Here is a 1,780-nt window from a genome sequence, read left to right on the forward strand (position 1 = left end):
CCCAACCAGCCAATCAATTTCAATCACACCATTCTCTATCCTCCACATTCTCACTATAGCTGTTAACTGCCCAGACCAGTGTTTCTCAACCTTGGCAACTTGAAGATGTGTGGACTTCAACTCCCAGGGAATTCTGGGAGTTGTAGTCCATACACCTTTAAGCTGCCAAGGTTGAGAAACCCTGGCCCAGGCTGTGACTATAAGCATCAGGGGTTGCAAAACACTTGGGAGTCACTATCATCTCCCCATCTTTCATCTGGAGGAGGGCAAATAATTATGTCCGCACAACATTAGACCTCCAGCACAGAGAGCCAAACTCCATAATTTACAGTGTTAAAATTGTATGTTCATAGTATGTCCTTACAGCTTAATGTATTGAGTAAATCCAATAAACTGTTGTTCATTCTAATTGGGGTTGAACAAACTATAGCTTAGTGCAATGTGTGAATCAAACCAGGGAGGCTCTTTCCATAAGCATGGGTGGGAAGGTCTTCTACCTGCCCCCACTGAAACCTGTATCTAATTTCAGCCCTTCATCCTAGGGAAACCATTCTTCTGAGATCAGAGAGAAAAGTGAGATAGACCCACCAGCAGTATGGTTGGGTCATCTGCCCTTTGGTGTCCTCCCTCTCAGAATTATCTCCTGCAGTAGTAATGGTAGCTTTTTTTTCTTTTTCCTCCCTCTCTCCACACCTGTGTCTTTTCTGTCAGGACTACATGATGTGCTATAAATCACTTCAAAGGACATAGGCAGAAAAATTGAATGCACATGAAGTATAAATTGAGTATCATATATGTTTAATGGGCAAACATTGATATTCTTGAATTTAGATTCTGATGTGGTTGAACAGCCTGGCAGAAGTTCCTTTTCTCTTGAATAGATTTGGCCCAATGCTACATCTTTTCAGAGCCAATGGTTTTAATACATCCAGATCTTCAGACAGGCCCCAAGGAAGATTAATTGTATTTAAAGAGTTGTGATCTAGTGTACTTGTGTTCTTTCTTTGCTAAAAAAGAAATGTATTTTTGGCTTCTGAACAGTAGCAGAAAAGGGGGGGCTGGTAAAAAAAATGTGCTTCAAACATTCAAACCCTGCCTAGCTTTATTCCTTTTCAAATCTCCTGGATTTACTTCACATAATGACTAATCCATCTATTGAATGTAAACAAAAATAAATTTCTTTAGGAATGTTCATTACAGAAGAACCCTTGCTCTTTCAGAGACTGTTTGCAAGGAGTTTTTAATTTAATTTAAGAAAGCATTTTAAAAGATATTTGTCTCCTGGAGTTTAAAATGAAATAGTTCATTCAGTCGTCTTAGCTCAAAGGTACTGTGATAATCTGAAGCACAAGCGGCTAACTATAAAAGCACAGGGCTCAAGTATGGTGCATCGGCCATAATGCGATAGACTAGAATATCCAAAGATTTACCCACAATACCATATCCTAGGTGTACTGAACAGAACTTAAGTCACCACCTTAACATCAGCTTCCTCCTGCATTAGAAGTACAATTCTCACCTTTCTAAAATAAGCAAAGTCTTAACAAAACTTCAGGAGTTCTATTATGAAAGAAAAACAGGACTTTGGGCACAGCTAAGAAACTCTTGATCCAGTACTTGACAAGTAGCTCCATTTGGCTGTGATACTCATATTAAGGATTCCTTAGCCTGATTTAAAAATGCATTCACACACAACGTAAAAAGATACCAACTTTCCTCAGATTGATATCCACCACATTTGTTGGCACTACTACTCCAAGAATTAAGGCCAACATGGCAT

This window comes from Candoia aspera, chromosome 7, assembly GCF_035149785.1.
Source record: "Candoia aspera isolate rCanAsp1 chromosome 7, rCanAsp1.hap2, whole genome shotgun sequence".
NCBI lineage: Eukaryota > Metazoa > Chordata > Lepidosauria > Squamata > Boidae > Candoia > Candoia aspera.